Raw genomic sequence first — 20300 nt, forward strand, 5'->3', positions numbered from 1 at the left:
CAGGGAAGGGGAAGGAAGAGTGGTACTATGGTGAGCTGATCCAAAGGAAGGTACCTGCCATGGGATGGCTCATAACTAGGTTTTATAGGGAAATTTTCAGCTCAGGGAGATGACTGGGATTTCTGACAGGGAGTGACAAAGTGAGACTGCTGGAGATCTCTACAGAAGGTGGGTTCTCAGGAGTTTAACATAACTTGGACTTCAGACTGGACCATCTCCCCAAAGGGTAGGACCATGAAGCTAAACTGATCTCTAACAGAGCTTTCCACCTGCTTGCCTTAGAGATCAATGGTCCAAAACAATAGCCAGGATCTCATCACTCAAGACTCCATATGGTATGGCAGGGACCTGGGCTCTAGATATAGTCTAATATAGCTTAAACTCTGGCACATTCTGCTATCCTTTACTTCTACTTTTTTAGGTATGTAAACTACTTTGTAAATGTAGAGCATCATTATTATATATAAAACATAAATACATAAATAAGAATGTATATATTACCTACTATGTGTCAGGCATGTGCTAGAGACTGGGGCTACCCAAGACAAAAAAGAAACAGTCCTTAAAGAATTTACATTCTCTAGGGGGAGATTATCTATCTGTCTGTCTGTATGTTCATAAAATAAACACAAGCAAAGTTTTACAGGAAAATAAGAGCAGCTAGGGAAGTAACTAGGTGATAGTAGAGTCCCTGGGTTTGGCGTCAGGAAGACCTGAATTCAAATATGAAGTCAGACACTCACTAGGCTTGTGTGAGTCTGGACATATCACTTAATCTGCCAGAGAAGGAAATGGCAAACTATTCCAGTATTTTTGCCAAGAAAACCCTAAATGAGGTCACAAAGAGTCTGACATGACTGAACAAGAATAATAACAAGTAAGTACAGGGATCAGGAAATACTTCATATAGAAGATGATACTTCAGCTGAACTTTTAAACAAACTATGAAGTGCAAGAAAAAAAGATTAAAAGGAAATTCACTCCAGCCATGGGAGAACACCTGTACAAAGGGCACTGGGGTGGAATGGGAGATGGGACCTCATGTGGGAGGAACTACAGCGACATTTTGGCTGGATCAAAGACTATATGAAAGAGAGGAATGTACAATAAGGTTGGAAAAAGTAGATTGGAGCTCGGTACTTCCTCCCCCACCCTGCTGTTTCTTTTAATTGTTCCTCGAGACAGATTAGGTTAAACTGAATAGCGTAGTCTAAGTATCTCAATGAAAAATGAAGGATTGGAAAGAGAAATAGTAACTGTAAGTCTACATGAGGTTGAAGGCAGAGGTTGGCAGTCCTATAGCCCCAAGAGAGACCTGAAATCTATGTGGGATCTAAAATTGCTGGACTTTATATGCAAGAAGATTTAAGAATAACAAAGGGTATTTTTATTTTTTATGTTTTTGCTCTTAGTTTGTTGTTTTTTTTGCAATTGGGGTTAAGTGACTTACCCAGGGTCACACAGCCAGGAAGTGTTACGTGTCTAAAGCCAGATTTGAACTCAGGTCCTCCTGAATTGAAGGCTGGTGCTCTATCTTGCTATTAATTTTTGACCTATAAATGTATTTGAAGCTTTTCTCCAAAGGGCTTGTCTTAGAGGGTAGTAGGAAGGCCCCTAAGAAAGGGAAACTGTGCCATCTGCAGGAGGCTAAAGAGAATGACAGAGTTGCAGAGGGCCGGAATGAGCTTGAGGAAAAAAAAAAAAAAGTATCTTGTAATGGAAAAGAGGGGAAAGGAGGTAAAATAAGGGAAATTACATCTCACAGAGAAAAATAAAATATAACAAGAGAACCAACCCTTCCCCTGCCAAAAAAAAAAAAAAAAAAAAAAAGCATATGTTAGGCAAGAGCTGTGAGGGATACAGGATAGTATAATGGAAGGTACATCAATTTGTAGGGAGCTGAAGAAAATTTCACAAAGAAAAGTTCTGGAGAATGAAAACAAGGAGTGTGTTTGAGAACACACAAAAAAAGTAAATAAAACAGTAGTTATGCAGCTATAGGAGCCCCCAAAAACAGCTGAGGAAGGGGCAAAAATCACTGTACACATTGGTGTAGAGAATGTTGTTCATTGTTAAATACCATTACTTATAGATCTGCATGTCAATACTATTTGTTCTAACAATTCACAAATAAAAACATGTTTTGAGCCTTGTAAACCATTGTGCTTGTAAAAGGAAATTGTGACTAATGTTAAGGGATTCAAATACTGAAACTTCCAGATGATCTAAATGGGACCAACAGGTGGCAATAGTGAGAGGGCCATCAAAAGTTTCCTTAAGCTCTTTGTGTCAAAAGGGGACTCCCAAAACAAAGATTTTGTTGTTGTTTTTATTAATAACCATACAAGTTTTTATATTTTTATTTATAAAATATTACAAGCTGAAAATTATAATTATTTGGTATGTCACGAATGGAAATTTCATTTTTCTATACACATGATGAACTTACATTTCCAAAAATCATTAATACATTGACCCAAATTTTCATTATTTTAAAGACATTCATCTGCATTCTCTCATCATGACACATATTGCTACCCCTTCATGCTTTCTTTTACTGTACTTTTCTTATCCATGGCTCCCTATAAATCACTGACAAGTAGCAAGTGACAGCCAGGATTTAAACGCTGGAACTTTGATTTCACTTTCAGGACTTTTTCCATTGTATCATGATGTCTCTATCATTGAAAGTACTCTGAAACTCTTTCAAATACCATCTAGCATTATTATCCTCTTGCTTATCCTGGATCATAGGCATTTTCTATTTGTAGCTATTGTCCAATTGATGAAATTTAAAATTGTAAGAAACTTTAAGGATAGAAGTTTGGGAAAATGGATAGTGTGCTGGACTTGGATCATGAAGCCATGGGTTTAAATCCTGCTTTATTAGCTGTCTGATTAACAGTGAGGCAACTCTTTTAGCCTCTCTATAACTCAGTTTCCTGTTCTGTAAGATGAAAATCAAAGAGTGGAATACTTCACAAGGCTAGTACAAGAATCATGAGAATACATGCAAAATATCTTACAGACTTTAAATAGTTATATGGATATATCAATCATTATGATTGAAAGCAGTAAATACTAAATACTAAAATCATTGTTCTATGATGGATTTCTCTTACCAGGAACAGACATTCTACAATTGCCCTAGTAATCCTATACTTCATAAAATAAATGTCTCAATTTTTGTTTCCTTCTAATTCTGGCATTTCCTTCCTAACTTTCTATATATAATTATGTATATTTTGATAAGTACTTTTTAGGGACACACACACACACATATATGCTTATGTATATGTATATATATTTACTATTTTTATGGGATTTTTTTTCCAAATAGGTCAATTCAATTCATTTCAGTTAAAATTTAAAAGGCAGAGTTGGGTAGAAAGATAGAAACACAAATAACTATGCCTTACTCATAATAGGTCTTAATAAATTTTTGTTAAATTAAATGAAAGTCCTCCCCAAAAAGAGGATAACAACACACTATTTTATTACTTTACATCGATATAGGTTTTTTAACTCAAAGGTGACTCTCTTCTTTAGTATTGATAATTTACCTTGTAAAAGGAGTCATGGAATAATGTTAAGTCCTTTGAGATCAGAAAGTATATACTCTAGAAGAGACTATTGTCCTTAAATTATTGTAACCCTGTGCCGAAATCTAGACAATAGCATAAGACTCCATTGGTGGGCAGAATGATTACTAGAGTTATCAAGTTAACCATCATTCTCTCTATCAATGAGGAGACACAGGTGGAGATCATTCCACCAAGGGGTCAAATATTGTGCATTTGCCTAGGCTTCAATCTCAGGTAACACTATCATCAATCAATGCATCATGGATTAATCTTCCCCTCCATCAATTAGGTGTTTATTTTTTTATTGTGTACTTAATATACCTTTTATTAGAAAGTCTTTCTCACCAACTGTTAGATTAGGAAGGCTATTTAGGTAGCCCAATGGTACCAAAATAAGGGCTAACAAACCATACGTAAGGATCCCTGTGGGTCACACATTGACTTAGAAAGCCATGTATTAATATTATCTGTATTTTTATTTATTTGTTAAATATTTTCTAGTTATATATTAATCAGATTTGGGCATACTCAGAAATGTTGTGGGATATACACAAGTCATAGATCATATATGTTTCATATCTCTGATCTTGTCCAAAACTATTATTTTATATATGAAGAAAATGAAACTTATCTAGTTTCACAAATAACACGAATAAGGATTAAAATCCAAATTTCTAAATTCCAAATCTAGCAACGCTTACCACTACCCCATCCCTAGTACAATGGAAAAGTAACAGATTTGAAATGAGAGGACCTAAATTTAAATCCCAGAAATTACTTCACCCCTAAGGGACTCAGTTCCTAATTGGTAAAATAAGAGATTGGATTGAACGGCCTTCAATGGTCCTTCTAGATTTAAATCTAAACTTCTATCTTATCCAAAGTTGCATAATAAGTAAGTTTTTAAGTAGGGTACAGAAACCAGTTTTCTGATGCCAAATCTAGCACTTTTCCCACCAAATTAAAGTTGGCCAGTCTGTTGTCGGGATCTGGAAGTCACGTGGTGATGTCAAATGTGCTGTATAATCTCTAAGAATGAATATATGTGCAGATCTAAGATAATTGCAGAAACAGAACATGTCATTCCATGGGGGTGACAAGTCTGTATTCGAGGCGCCATCACAAAGAAAAGGGGACCAAGGAAACACAGTAACTGGAGTCTTAGCTTTCAGGAATGACCATAAAAGGAATCCAGACAAGCTGTCTACTGTATCTTTCAGATCGCTATAAAAACACTACAAAAAGAATCTTTCATGATGTTGCTATTTTACATGATAAAACCAACTGGGAAGCAGTCTTTAATTAAAGTTTTGAACTGTACTCCCATTTACATTAGAAACATCACCTTTTTCTAGCGTTTGTTTCTCAAACCCATTGATCTGCCAGTGCTTTGAAATCCTTGGCAGGAATTCACTCACATCAATGCTATTTTGAAAGAAAAGAACCCTCTTTCCAGCTCTCTAAATTAACTTTCCACTAGGCTCAAAACCTGGACCACCTTTCTAGTTGTTTTTCTTCAAAGGTCAGAGAAACTCTTATTAAGTAGCCAAATGAAACAGATGAACATGAAATTAGAACTCCAGTTGTGAAGAATGAGATTTTATTTTAAAGGAGTCTGAATAATCCAAAAACTTAAAAGATTAGACCTTTAAGGTTTCATGGAAATTTACTAGTCAACTAAAATAACCAGAGATGCTGCTTCTGTTTAGTCTATCAACTTTTCATTCTTTGGGAAATCAGTTTTTATAACAATAAAATAGATATATTTTTCCTTTTCTATATTTCTGGGGTCAGGGCTCAAAAATTTCTACAAGGGAAAGAAGAAAGTTGGGAAACAGTCTTTACAAGTGTCTCTGATATTTCTCATTTCTCAAATACATAGAAAATGGAGTCAAATTTATAAGACTACAAGCTATTCCCCAATTGATAAATGATCAAGGATATGAATATGGAGTTTTCAGATGAAGAAATCAAAGTTATCTATAGGCTTATGAAGAAGTGCTCTAACTCATGTTTGTTAGAGAAATGCAAATTAAAACAACTCTGAGATACTCACCTCACACCTATCAGAAAGGCCAAGATTTCATACAAGGAAACTTCAAATATAGTCCTGGGGAATATCAGTTACAGGAGATACAAAGGCAGACTGATTTCAATCTCAGGAACAGCCAATTTACTACTACTTTATTTCATTCAAGGAGTTACGAAGATTAAAATAATTCCTCAGACCATTTTTTCTTTCTACATTTTATCTGGCTTCAACTATTCAATATCTATGTTACTGACTTTTAATCTGTATGTTTGACCCATTTCCAAATGTTTGTTGAATTTTGGTTCACATGAATGTCCAAAATTCTTCCTTTCCCTCAAAATACCTGCATTTCCTTCTAATTACCTTGTTTTTATGATTGCAACACCACATTTTCAGGCTTATGGGACATAAAAATTAGGGGATCATCTTTGCCTCTTCTTAGGCATCAAATTCTGTTGATTCTACCTCTTTATAACCATCTTTTACATAAGTGCTCTTCTCTTCAATACTAACTGACTCTCCCATAAATTCCCCCCCTAGATTGCCTGCCATCTAGGAGAGGGGGTAGAGGGAGGGAGGGGAAAATTCAGAAAAGAAGTGAGTACAAGGGATAATGTTGTAAAAAAAAAAAATTACCCATGCATATGTACTATCAAAAAAATTATAATTATAAAATTAATAAAAATAAATAAATAAAATAAAATAAATTCCCCCCCTAAATCTTTTCTTGGATAAAATTCCTACTCTTTATCCTGGCATCCACAGACCTTCACCACCTGGCCTGATTTACCTTTCCAAACTCTTTTTCCCCCTATGGCTTCCTTTCATAGCCCAGGCTATGTGAATTTCATCCAGAGCCATCTCTAGTCTTCTTGATCTGTAATTTGCCATTGGACCCAGATGGCTCTGGAGGAGAAAGTGAGGTAGTAAGTGACCTTGCTCTCACTTAAATCCAATCCACTTGCATGTCATAGCATCACCTCCCTAATGTCATAGTCCTATTCAAGAACAAAGGACAAATACAATCACCAAATAATTTTTTAAGCCTTTCCCATCCCCTACTTCCTATCTTATTTAACTATAAATTTGCTTTATCTACTCTGACCTTACTAGACTGGGGTTCTGTTCTAATCTTGCTCAAAATGCACAAAATCTGCCTCCCTTCCTCCTCCATGATCCCTTATACATAATGATTTCCTCAGTATTTCTGACTCACTCAAACATGAACTCTCTTTCCTTTGCCTTCTCTTTGCCCTTGGCCTTTTCTCCTTGTAACTGAGATCACAGGGAATTCCCTTTTTATGCCATTTTTTCCTCTTACTCTTAGATTATAATTCCTTCTGCCCCTCAATTTGATTTCATTTTTTTTGTTCCTGTCCTTTTTTATTGCATTCTCTATTTAGAAGTTCTTTCTTTCTACAGTTAGTTGCTATAGCAGCTTCAACTGTCTCCTGCATGAAGATGACCCTCAAAGCTCTTTCCCTTGGGGAAGTTTAAAAAAATTATTATTTTTTGGTTTCTCTAATAATATTAACAAATCATATTTCTCCTGCCGCTAGATTGTGAGTTCTTTGGGGACAAAGACTATCTTTTGCCTTTCTTTGAATCACCAGTGTCTAGCCCACTTTGTTGTAATTGTTCCATCATTTCAATCTTGTCCGACTTTTCATGATTCCATTTGGGGTTTTCTTGGCAAAAATACTGGTATGATTTGTCATTTCCTTCTCTAGTTCATTTTACAAGTAAGGAAACTGAGGAAAGTGGGTTAACTGATTTGCCCAGGGTCACCTAGCTAAGAAATGTCTAAGGTCAGATTTGAACTCAAGATGATGAGTCTTTTTGACTCCAAGATCAGTGTTCTATCTGCTATGTCATCTACCTGCTCTAGCACATGATAGTTGCTTAGTAAATGCTAGTTGATTGACTATTGACTAAAACCTTTTTCAGATTTTTCTCTTGGGAAAGAGCTAAGTACAAAAGCTAAGATCCTCTTTTAAAATGAAATAATGACTGTAATACATTATGTATGGGATTGCCTGTCATCTAGGGGAGGGAGTAGAGGAAGGGAGGGGAAAATTTGGAAAAGTGAATACAAGGGATAATGTTATTAAAAAAAAATTACTCATGCATATAAACTGTCAAAAATTATAATTATAAAATTAGTAAATTTTAAAAATAAAATGAAATAATGGTGAAAATCATGATTCGTACTTGTTTCAAAGAGTACTTTCCCCACAATCATCCAGAGTGATTGGTACTGATACACCTAAGGACAAAGAATTCTTTTTTGAAATTCAAGGTTAAGACATTGACCACAGGAATTCTTAAGGGAAGGTTGTCCATGAAGAAAGTGAATGGTGACTAATTTGGAATGTTAACCCCAAACTATATTTTAACATATTATGAAATTTTCCTTGTTCGAGATTCCTACAAATGTTACCTGAAATCATCTTGGGGCAGAGAATCATGTTAAAAGGTATGGGAGACTACACCAGTTTGGATATTTCTCCCCCAAGCTAGACATATAACTTGGTTTTATGTATATATATACTTTATATTAAAGTAAATAAAATTGTTTCTGGTAGACTCAAGCCTAAATTACAAAATACTAATACTAAGCTTTTTTCAAGCAGAAAATGTCAAGTTAAAATGAAAGGCATTTTACCATAGAAAGGAGAATTCTTCTGGTAAATTGACACACAAGCTCCTAGGGTCTGACATTTCTAGGAAAAAGAAAACTTGCCTAGTTCAGAATAAAAGCAGGCTAATTTACCCTGCAAGAGTAGAGAACTCTAAATACCCTCTGTGGCTTCTTGTTGCTGTGCTAAGGCTAACCACGGAATATGGCAGAAAGGGATAGGATCAGGAGGGACCTCCTTGAGGGATGATGAGAAATTCCAGATGAAATGAGCATAACTGGCTGTAATTAGAGAAGGCTTTCTTCTCCCTGGAGCAGGAACTGATTTAGGAACTAAGAAGTAATTACACTACTTCGTGGTGGCAGAATGAGGGAGGGGTGCTGCAGAAGAGAGTAGAATGTCAAGGAGCCAGGGGTCTGGCAGGCTCACAGGCCAGCAAAAGGGGGGGGACCCCTCTGAGAACAGTGTGCTGTTCTCTTATGCCAGTTAATTGATGTTTTCCCCAAAGAGAGGCAAGGGAATGTTGATAATGAGGACCTTTCTCCCAGGAGAAAGAGAGAAAAGGTTTCAGTTGAAGAGATGGTGAAACATTTAAAGGAGGAAAAAATGCTAGAGAATCACAGGTGACAAAGGGAAAACTAACTTTCTGAAATATCCAAGTGATTTCTACAATGTTTTTCTTCCTGGTGCTAGTTTATTTTCAATTTTATGGATACTTTAAATGGCAAAAACTAACCAGAGACCCTTACAATTTGCACATTTCTACAAGCTTTTTCATAGAAGATACTGTTTATTGACTAAGAGCCTGTGTATGAAAATATACAAAGTATCTGTACCTAAACATGGCATAAAATGGGTTTCATTGAGTAAGTGCTAAAAACAGGATGGTATAGTATGAGAAGCAGAGTGGTTGAGGGGAGGGAAATTTGGTCTCAAAATCAGGAGATTTAGTTCCTAATTCCTGTTTTAGGCAATTCCTATTGGTGTGACTTTAAACAAATCACTTAACCTCTATGAATCTCAGTTTCCCTAATTGCAAAATGAAGAGATAAGACTACATGACTTTTAAGATTCCTTTAGATCTAATTCTATAATCTAATTGATCCTATGGAGTTACACTGGATAAAATCAATTAGGCCGAATAAATGACCTCCCAACTGGAAATCCAATGGCTTCCTCTCAGCCCAAATCCTATTCCAGCTTTCCTCAGGATTTGGTAATGTTGACCACTCCCTCCTCCTTGATTCTTTTTCCTCCTTGATTCTTTTTCCTCCTTTGGGTTCTATGACCTTGCCTCTCATTTAAGTTCTTCTCTTAGCATTTTGATTGATTCTTTTTACTCCCTTATTGTTTTTCCTTTTGTTCCCTAAGTGCGGATATTCTTAAAAGCTGTTAGATCTCTTCTCTCTATATGCTCTCTTAGAAATCTCATTTACTCAATTATCATTTCTACTCAGAGGACTTTCAGATCTCTCCAACCCTAGCTAATTTCCTTGTCTTTCATTCTAATTAACTGCTGATGTACAATAAAAAGTCTCACTAACACCTCAAATTCAACCTGTCTAAACCTGAACTCAACTTTGAACTCAGATGGCACAGTGGATAGAGTATGAGACTCTGACACTAGTTTTGTGAGACAGGGCAAGTTACCTACTCTGTGTACCAAGTTTCTTTATCTATAAAATGGAGATAACAAAAACAACTATTTTCCATTATGACAAGTAAATGAATTAACTTATATAAAGTGCTTTGAAAACCTTTGAAATGTGTGATATGTCATTTATATTTATAATTTTTATATAATAATGATTTATCACATAATTATTATTCTTCATCCAAAGTCTGCCTAGCTTTCTCATCCTAACTTTTCTACATCTGTTGATGAAGCCTCCATCATTCCAATCAAATATCAGAAATGTTCTTGACTCTTTACCTCACTACCCTCTATAATCAATTGATAAATCAGGTTAATTCAATTTCTCAATTTTTTATAACATCCATCCCCATCCTGCCCACTGTCATAACTTTTGAATGATTAAGTCCCTAGAAGTAATCTGAAAATTCAGTGGACCTGTGGATTGTTGATGGCATAATTCTGTGGAGTATTATTTTTATTAATTATTGTTATTATTCTTTGCAATATGCTTAGAAAATGTCCCCACATAATTTGTATTTGCTTTTATGTATATAGAAATGTAGCTATAACTTCACAACATAATTTGTACCATAAGTTTATTGATTGTTTTGGTTTATACTCTTCAAATGGCTCTGAAGAGAGCTTACCATATTTTTCTAGGCAAAGAAAAAAGTATATTTTAATATATTATAATATTTTATTGATGTATATTTTATTTATATTTAATGTTTATTGTTATATTTTAATATTTAATATAAAAAGTATATTTTTAAACGATATCTCTTCAGTTATGCCATTTGCAAAAAATAAAAATTGAATTCACCCAAAAACATCAGACTTCAATTTTCTCACCTCTAAAATGAGATGATTATACTAGATGATTTTTAATATCTGTTCCAGTTCTGACTTACAATGAATCCTTCTCTGGTTTTAAACAAACAAAAATAACAATACCATAACCATTAATTAGTTTGCCTTATTAAAATCAGTCTGGTGTTTTGAATAACCAGAGGAACAAGAGGAAAGGACAGTATGGTGAAAGAGACAGGGACAGCTAGGTGGCTTAATGGATTGAGCACCAGCACAGGAGTCAAGAGGATCTGAGTTCAAATTCAGCCTTAAGAGACTTACTGGCTGTATGACCCTGAACAAGTTAACCTGATTGTCTCAAAAGAAGAAAAAAAAAAAAAAGAGAGAGAGAGAGAGAGAGCACTTGAAATCAAAATACCTAGATTTGCCATTAATTAACCTGGGACCTTGGGAATGTCATTGAATTCAAACTGGAAAGAATTTGGGAGATCATTTAGTCCAACTTTCTAAGGTTAAGATGAGTAAATTTAAACCTTAAAAAACAGAAATGGCTTGCCCACAATCACACAAGTCTTTAGATTCTAGATTCAGGGTTCCTTCCAGGTTGCTACCTCAGACACCACATTTGGAAAAAGAGGAACTTGGAGATAGATATCTATGGTTTATTCCAACTCTGACATTGTGGAATTTTGTAAGAAACTGCAAATGTATTTTTTTTTTTTTTTTTGCAATCACCACAGGCCTTTTACAACTCCCCTCACTAGAAATACCTCTGACTGGAAAATGTCTGCAGTCTTGTGGGTTCAGTAGGAGCTGCCTCATCTCTTTCAAACAGCTTCCTAAGGATAGGTTTTCCAGTGGAATACATCATAAATGTGAGGGAACATTCCAAAGAAGCCTGGCTGTTTGAATTGGAAATGTGTAGAATATTCACAGGACAGCCTTCACCCTAACCCACAGACAATAAAAACAAACCAGATTATGGCTTCACCTTGGGGTGGTTCTCCAAGTTACAATAAGCACACTCAAAGACCATAAAGGCTGCATTTTCTCCTGGTTTTTTTGTTTGTTTTTTTTTTAATTTTCTTTTTATTTTTAGCTAGTAATGTGTTTGCAACCATTCCTCCACTGACACTGGGAACTTTATTTTCAGGTATAAGAAATAATCACGGCTCTATTTTCATGACCTTTCCTGCAACTCTTTATTTTTCTAAAGGCACATGAAAATAAGCAAACCCAAAGTCTTTCCTTCTACCTCCTCTTTCTTTCTGTTTTTTCTTTTCTTTTTCTTTCTTTTTTGCTGAGGCAATTAGGGTTAAATGACTTGTCCAGGGTCACATAGCTTGTATCTGAGGTCAAATTTGAATTCAGGTCCTCTTGACTTCAGGACTGATGTTCTGTCCACTGCACCATCTAGCTGCCCCTACCCTCCTCTTTCTTTATGTTAACACTTCCATGACAAAGCGTAAAGTAATGGCTAAGTTCTGCCTCTAGGACTCCTGTCATTGTAGAACATAAGAGTGCATGGAGGTCAGTGTTAATTGAAGTTGGATATGACTCTATTATGCAGGGCAGCTAAGTGGCACAGTGGATAGAGTGCTCATGATGAAAGTCAAGAAGTTCCTCTCTGCCTTACTAGCTGTGTGACCCCGAGCAAGTCACTTAACCTATTTGCCTCAGTTTTCTCATCTGTAAAATGTGCTGGAGAAGGAAATGGCAAATCATTTCAGTATCTTTGCCAAGAAAACCCCAAATGGGGTTGCAAAGAATCCAACACAACTGAAAAACAACTGAGCGACTACAACAAGAATGGCAAATGACCTTATTAACTAATGATGAAGCATACCTTACCTCTCCTGGCAAAAAGAAAAGGAGGTCTAAAGATGCAGAATGAGACCTATTTTCAGATATTTACAATACTCTGGGTTGCTTTGCTTGACAATTATTTGTTACAAAAAATTGTTGTGATGGAGGTGAGATAATGGATGATAAGAAAGATGTGAAAAAGAGAAAGAAAGAAAGAAGATAAGAGCATCAATAAAATATTTTAGAAATTGTAGCATTCCCTCTGGGCTACTGTCCTGACTTGTATTTTCACACTTAGAAGGTTGGGTCCTGTTACCTTGAGTTTAACCCAGTAGTTTCTATTCCTATAACTATAATTCATGGTTCCTTACCAGTGCATTTCCTATCAGCAACCAACCAGCAAACAAAATTAGTTCTTAGGAAAGACATTTGCCAAGTTAGAAAAGAAGCAATAGTAGTTATAAAATGTTCTTCTCATAAATCTGGAGTGTACTTTCCTACAAACAGGCATAGCATTATAAGAAGAGTAGGCACAAACTTTAAAAATATAATAATAATAAATGACATGTATAAGATACATATGTAGTAAAGATGATACAAAATTTCTAGTCTGATAGAATCTTTACATCATGTTCTGAAGGTTATTCCTTTCCATAAGTGTGAAACAGCTTTCTCCCTCAGGTGACTCTGTATTTACCTGGAGTATATATCTTTTCTTCCTCAATTATGCCTTGAGCTCTCTATCTGCAGAGAGGTATCTATTTCTAGACAAGTTGCTGTTAGATACTGTGACTGATGGAGTAGGGAGAAGAGAAAAATTCCCTGTGCTCTCCTTTTCTCATGAATCTCTTCTCTATCCTGACTGCCTCAAGTTCCTTAGGACTTAGTTATTTAATGCTCCCAGAAGTGTGTGTGGCTAATATGCTTTCTGTCAGTAATATTTTTCCTTCTCGACTCAAAAGGGAATGATACCAAATAAAAGGATCAGGAAACTGATGCATTTCTACAATTACACTAATACTTTGTAGTTACATCTGAGTTTTCTAAAAATTATATCATCTGAACTGTGTGTGGGAATCTCCTCCCCTATTAAATCTACAGGAAAAAAAAAAAAAACAACAACCAAAAGTTCAGAAAGGGTCTCTAACAAGGCAATTTTATTACTATCTTGTTAAATTTAATATATATATATTTTAGGGGGGAAAAATCGTACATAATGAAAGTTCAAGGATTCATATACAATCCTCTTTTTGTTCTTTTTATTTTTAAATGTTTATTGATTGAGGTAATAAAAATATTTTTTAAAATTTGTAATTGGAGTCATTTCTAATTCTGTTCCTTCCAACTCTTAAATTGCCCTTTACAATCCAGAACTGATCTCTGAAAGAGATTTTGACTATTCCCCCAGTGATTAGACTTTTGTTAACATCTAGATATCTAGACATCTAGATATAATGAGGATCATGAGTTTAGAATTGAAAGGGACCTTGGAGATCATCTACTTTTGTGATCTTCAAAGGAGGCTGTAGCCTGCCCCCAAGAGAACTACAGCCTTATCCTGAAGCAAGGGATGTGGAATCAACCAATCAGAAGATGAAAAGATGGTTCAACATCCTATCCACCCTTCTTATAAACTGGACATAATCCCAATATAATCATACTTGCCTTTATCCCCTTCTCGTTCTTCCCTTCTCTCTATTGTGAAAACTCTTAATCCTTCCCCACTTCAGAGCCCAGAACAGGTATAACACATCCTTTACCCACCTACTTATATAGCAGCATCAGTGAATGTGCCATTGAGAACATTTCAACCCTACCTCAAGCATTGTCATCTTTCATTTCTCAATTTGCACCCACCACAGGTGCTTCTGTTGTAAGATTCCTAACAATCCCTTTTTAATTTTGTGTGAAACTGAGTAAGTTGCAGGTGTGTTCCCAAAATGCATATCACAAATTTCCTTATATTATCTTTTCCCCCAAGCCCACCCTTCTTCCAACCTTTCCTATTACCCTTCTGGTCACTACTATTCTTCCAGTCATCCACATCCACAACTTGTGTGATTATACCCTAATTCCTTGACTTTCCTCCCCCATACATAGTCAATCAGTTGCTAAATCTTTAGTGTTTTCTCTATAACATCTTTTGTATTAGTCCCACTTTCTCTAGTCCCACAGACACCACCCTAGCTCAGTCCCTCATCACCACTTGTAATAACTTCCTAATTTGTTTTCCGGTCTGTGAAGTGATTTTCTTAAAGCATAGTCTGATCATATCACTTCCTTGCTTAGCAAACTTCAGTGGCTCCCTATAGACCCTCAGAATGAATATACTATTTTCTACACAAAGTATTTTCTGAGCTCCTCAGCAATTATTGCTCTTCTTCTCAAACTACCTTGTATTAAACTAATTATTTACATTTATTCTGCATATACTTATAAATGTATTTCTTGTCTTCCCTGTTAGAATATAAGCTCCTTGAGAGCAGGAATTGTTTCATTCTTTGTATTTGTAACCCTATCATTTAGCACAATGCCCGGCCCATGATAGGCACTTAAAAATGATGAGTTGATGAATTGATTATTATCTTTAGCTTATCCTTTTAAAATTTATATTTATGTGTTTTGCAATACATAATGATTAATCCATTGTAAATAAATACATGTATACATATAAATATATATTAAATATACAAATATATATGTACACATATACATACATATGCATTTTATTTGTGTTAAAAAAAATACTGATGAGTTTATGATCAAAAAATTTTGGAGATCCCAAATCTATTACAATCCTTTAATCTCACAGATGAAAGAACTGGGACCCAGAAGAGTTAAATAATCATACACTGCAAACAGATAGTAAGTAGCAGAATTGTGATTTGAACCTCAATTTAATATGAAATTCATTATTACCTTTATCATTCTTCTTGTCATTAGAGCTCAAAGGCCTAAGGAACAAGGGTAATTGAGGCAATAAGTCACTAATCTCAGCAGCTGCATCAGAACACATAATAGCAGAAACCCTAGATTGACCTCAATTAGAAATAGGAAAAGTGAGGAACCCAAGCTGGATACCAGACCAGGATAAGAGCTCAGGCTACTTTGGGATGGAAAAGCTGCAGAAAACTTCGAAGGTCAGATTTATGCTTTAAGCAATGACAAGGCTAAAGAGATCGGAGGGGGAAAAAACCCCACCTAATCCTATTGTTATTGAACAAACCAACCTCACTTCACAGCAGGTCTCAGCATGACTTATTAGCTCAGGGCCACCTGCTGGGTGATATTTGCCACCAGAAGGTTGGAAGCCTGATCCTTTAGAAATCTGTTCATTTAAATCTGACTGATGAATAAAAGAAAACCCCAGGCCATTGCATTTTATTTTGGTCCTCAAATATTGATCATCTTTCAATATGTTGATTCAATGTGCATGGATGGATCTCTTTTAATTATAAGACTTTTATCTATAACCTGCCTCTTCCACATACCCACCCTTCAGTGTGAGTCCTTGAAGGCTTTACTCAAGTTCAAAGCTCATTAACTGAATGTAAACTTATTCAAAGCAGAAATTGTTTTGTCTCTGTATTTCTAGGGACAAGCACAATGCCTAATTAAAGCTTGTTGATTGGTTTTCATTTGACATCTATGCCAAATTTTAGATCATGAATTGCCTTCCAATATATCATTCTATGAGGCAAAACTAGAAGACATGTTAAAAAATACACCATTACTAAAAGAGTATTTGATTACGAGAAAAAACTAGAAAGATAAACATAGTGGAACAATTGTATGAGTCACTGTTTATATTCTAATAGAGGGAGAAAAACAATTGTCTTTGACCTGTATTATTTTCACAGGTCAGAGAGAGAGATAAATAAGACAAACATAGGACCTTGGGATAATGTTGTTATGTTTTGGTGTTATTAAGTGAAGAAAGAAAAGATATTAAAATTATTAAATTATTATTAATAAATAATAATTATTTAAAAGGCAATTATTAAATAAAATCTCTTCTTCATTAATATACCTCTCCTTCCCACCCTAAAATATATAGCAGTATATTCTTTTATATTACAGGTGGAAAAAGGAACATGTTTGCAGCCCAAACAATTATGTTCCTAGAGTTGTGTCCCATATGAAACATATTGCTGCTGCCAATGCTGCTGTTTCCCTTAAAGAGTTGCTGGTCAGGATGATTTCAGAAAGTCTCCTGAACTGAAATTGTTATGCTTACTCTTTTCTTCCAAGGAATGACACTTTTTGGAAAGGTGGGCTATTACAGATTTTTAGTCAAGATGCATGAACTGATGCTGAGTGAAATGAGCAGGACCAGGAGATCATTATATACTTCAACAACAATACTGTATGATGATCAAATCTGATGGACGTGGCCCTCTCTAACAATGAGATGAACTAAATCAATTCCAATAGAGCAGTAATGAAGTGAACCAGCTACACCCAGTGAAAGGACTCTGGGAGATGACTATGAACCACTACATAGAATTCCCAATACCTCTATTTTTGTCTGCCTGCATTTTGAATTTCCTTCACAGACTAATTGTACACTATTTCAAAGTCCGATTCTTTTTGTACAGCAAAACAAGTGTTTGGACATGTATACATATATTGTATTTACCTTATAATTTAACATCATCTGGGAGAGGGGATGGGGGGAAGAAGGGGAAAATTTGGAACAAAAGATTTTGCAATTGTCAATGCTGGAAATTACTTATGCATATATCTTGTAAATAAAAAGCTATTTAAAAAAAAAAAAAAAAGAGTTGCTGGTGTCACCTATACATCTAATTTCCCTCCTGAGCATCAAGCGGTCATATCCTCTGGGCTACCAACTGCTTGTTCTTTGTCGGATGCTACTGCCTGCTGTTGATTCTCAGTCAAAGCTTCTGAGATCTCCTGAACTGAAATTGTTATGCTTACTCTTTTCTTCCAAGGAATGACACTTTTTGGAAAGGTGGGCTATTACAGATTTTTAGTCAAGATGATGAAATGAATAGGAGCAGAACAATCCAATGCTCACAGATGCATTCCAGAAAAGAAAAAAATAAACAAGTATAGGACTGAGTAATGATGAAAAATCTCATGAAAAAACAAATAAGAGAAGAAGAAGAAATAACAAACATCTTATACTTTATGTCAAGATAAGCTCCAAGTGAGTACATGACTTAGAAAGAATGGTATTATAAATGAATTAGAGGAGACAAGGAGGAAATTATCTAGATCAATAGATAGGGTTCAGAGTACATAACTGAATGAGAAAGGATTATAGAAATTAAAATGGATGATTACAAAAAAATTTTAAAAGTCATTGCACAAACAAAATGAATGCAACTAAAACAAAAAGAGAAACAGGTAAATAGTCAGGGGGGTGGAGAATCTTTGCATTGTTTCTCTGATAAAAATATTATTTCTAAGAAAATTTATTCAAATTTTTAAGAATAGCAACTGATAAATGGCAAAAGGTATAAACAGGCAGTTTGTGGAAGGGATACAAGCTATCAATACCCATATTAAAATGATTTAAATTACTAATAATTAGAACCAGGAACATTAAAATTCCTCAAGTTTCATCTCACACCTATTAAACTGATAAAGTTGACAAAAATGGAAAATGATAAATGTCTGGGTTATAGTCAGATACATTACTGTCAGATATATATAAATAAACATATATATGATATAATTTAGTATAAAAATAGGCATATTATTCTACTTTTAGAGTAGCTATTAATTGGTCCAGATGTTCTGGAAAATAATTTGGAATTATATTCAAAAAGTTATTAAACTGTATATACTCTTTGATCTAGCACTACAACTAATAGATCTATATTCTAAAGAGATCAAAGAGGAGGAAAACCCATGTGTACAAAAATATTCATGTAAGCTTTTTTTTTTTTTTTTTTTTTTTTTTTTTGGTAATAGCAAAGAACTAGAAACTAAGGGGATGTCCATCATTTGGGAAATGGATGAACATTTTATGGTTTATGAATGTGATAAAATATAACTGTGCTATAAGAAATTATGTTGGGATAATTTCAAAGACATGTATTGAATTCTTGAGAAAACTGAGAGGAATTGTATGAACTGATATGAAGTGAAGTAATCAGAAGGATTGTGTATCTAATAATACCAATATTATAAACACAAGTATCTTTGAAAGCTTGAAGGACTTATAATGAAAAATACTACCTACCTCCTGACAAAAAGCTGATGGATTTCAGACTTGAGATATGTGTGTTTTGGGTGGGGAGGGGCTTTTGGACATGGACATTGCAGGGATTTGTTTTGCTTGACTATCCATATTTATAACAAGCTTTTGTCTTTTTTACAAGGGATCAGAAGGTGAGAGAAGGAGAAGGTAGACTTACATTAATTTTTAAAATAAACTTTAATTTAAATGAACTTTAATTTTTAAAAACATATAAAAAGATTAATTACCTTCACTTAGCCAAAAGTCAGCAAAAAAAAAAACCAAAAAAAAACACTTAAAAGCCCATAGGCAATAAAAAGGGAACCCAGCTAGAAAAGTTAAATTGAAGCAATCACATCACTGAGACCCCAACCATGGCTTGATCCAGGGTCTAGAAGGCTTCAGTGCTCCTCTTAGTGAGGAGGTCTCCCCATGGTAGATTAAAGACCTTTAAGAGATAGAGGTCCGGATGTAGGAATCAGCTCATCAAAACTACAATACTTCTGGAAATAGGGCAGCAATCAGTTCATTAGCAGTCACTAAGAAATTCACAAGAAACACCCAAGAACTCAGAAAGTTTGTAGTAAATTGACATGAGCTGTTTTAAATGGTTTTGAAAAATTCAGTACTCTGTATTTGGAAGATATTGGGAATTCTTGGGTCTATTAATACTCAATGCACTAACATATACCAGTTAAAGGAAGGAACCATGGGAGAACCCAGACAATATACATCATGAATGAACAGAGGCCCCTCCTCTCACTGAAGTTTGTGAGAGAAGTTGGAGTCTGGCCCTTACAAAATGTCCCACTTCTGGGAGTAAACCTGGAAATAAGAATAAACAGAAGAATAAGTAAAGTTATCATATTATTAAGAGGCATATAGAATATGTTTAGTAAAAGAAGATAATAATAATAGCTATTTATATGATGCTTACTATATTGTGCTAAGCATTTAACAATTATTTCATTTGAGCCTCACAACAACCCTGGGAGGTAGATGCTATTCTTATGCCCCTTTTACATATAAGGGAATTAAGGCAAACAATGGGTACATAACAGCACTGGATTTGAATACAGGTCTTCTTGATTCCAGACTTGATTCCACCTATCTGCCAAGTAATTTTACAGAGACTATAGGCAGAACATCTGATCTAATCTAAATATGATTTGGCCAAGGTCTATTATAATTCCTGGAAAAGATAAAACAAGATATTAAAAGGATATTATAAATGAAATGAAATTTCTAAAGGAAAGATTTGGAAGAAGAATAAACAATTTAGTAAAGGAAATACAAAATCTTATCCAAGTAATATTGCCTACATACATACTTGAAGGAAATGCTAAATTTCAATAAGAGGATAGTGAAAATAAACATATAATAAAGGCCAAGGTCTCCTACTGCATCCTGGGATCTTGCCATTGGACTTTGATGATTCTGGAAGAGAGAGTGAGGCTGATGACATTGTCCAAATCTGCCTCACTTAAACCCAATTCATGAGCAAGTCAGGACATCACCTGTGATGTCATTGGTCCTCTTTGAAAACAAAGGCCATACCAAAGAGATCATAAAAGAGAGGAAA

The 20300-nt window shown here is 34.9% G+C and overlaps 1 protein-coding gene across 1 annotated transcript in view; it reads right to left on the reverse strand.

Moving 5' to 3' along the window:
* The window catches only part of NIM1K (NIM1 serine/threonine protein kinase), a 42731-nt gene extending 22575 nt beyond the window's left edge, over positions 1-20156 (reverse strand). Inside the window, exon 1 of the mRNA XM_074282575.1 lies at positions 20049-20156. The gene's annotated coding sequence lies outside the window, so the exon portion shown is untranslated. The remainder of the gene's footprint in view (positions 1-20048) is intronic.
* Positions 20157-20300: the final 144 nt, after the last annotated feature.

The sequence above is a fragment of the Sminthopsis crassicaudata genome, chromosome 1, assembly GCF_048593235.1.
Source record: "Sminthopsis crassicaudata isolate SCR6 chromosome 1, ASM4859323v1, whole genome shotgun sequence".
In the NCBI taxonomy this organism is placed as follows: Eukaryota; Metazoa; Chordata; class Mammalia; order Dasyuromorphia; family Dasyuridae; genus Sminthopsis; species Sminthopsis crassicaudata.